A 760-nucleotide genomic window follows, 5' to 3' on the forward strand; every position below is an offset into this window, starting at 1 on the left:
CTGGCAGCCAGCGGGCCCCGCCCCGGCCCCGCCCCGCGCCCGACCCCGGCCGCCGAGCCCGCGACCCCGCCGGGCCCGCAGGAACCGTGCAGGGGGCCGCCGCCGGAGGTGGGCGTGGCCGCCCGCCGCTACGCCCTCTGGGAAACGTAGTCCCGGCCGGGGCGCGGCGGCGCCGAGCGATGCGCAGGCAGCGAGGTGGGTGGACCTGCCCCGAGCCTGCACAGCGTCCGTTGGCTCGGCCCTGGGCCGGTCGCTCCCGGCCCCTCTGGATCGCCGCTGCCCAGTGGTTGTCGATACCAGGCCCGGGTCTGGCCGGAAGTACAGGACGCCCCGAGAGACAGAACCGCCCCCCAAGGGCTTCTGGGAGTCGGCGCCGGGCTTGGAGCGCGCAGGCTCGGTTGCAGGGGCGGGGCTTACGCCGAGGGGCGGGGCCTCGGGGATGATTGAGATGAGGCTGGGCGGGGCAGGTAGCGCGGTCGTCGCGGTGGGCGTCCCCAGAGGTGTCACCGCTGACAGAGTTGGGGGGACGCTCTGGGCCTTGCCAGTTTCCAGAGTGTGATTCTGATGGGGGTGGGGCTTGTGAGCGCAGCGGGCCTTCGTGTGTCCGATTCGCATCACACCTTTGAGCCCAGATGGGTCCGCTTCTCCCTGGGTACGCGGCCCCCACCTCTCACAGCCATCCTCCGAATGTCGCTCCCTTGGTGCTTGCAGGCCCTGGGTCCGGGCTGGCGCCTATTTGTCATTCACCTGCCATCTCCTC

The sequence above is a fragment of the Equus quagga genome, chromosome 13, assembly GCF_021613505.1.
Source record: "Equus quagga isolate Etosha38 chromosome 13, UCLA_HA_Equagga_1.0, whole genome shotgun sequence".
Classification (NCBI taxonomy): domain Eukaryota; kingdom Metazoa; phylum Chordata; class Mammalia; order Perissodactyla; family Equidae; genus Equus; species Equus quagga.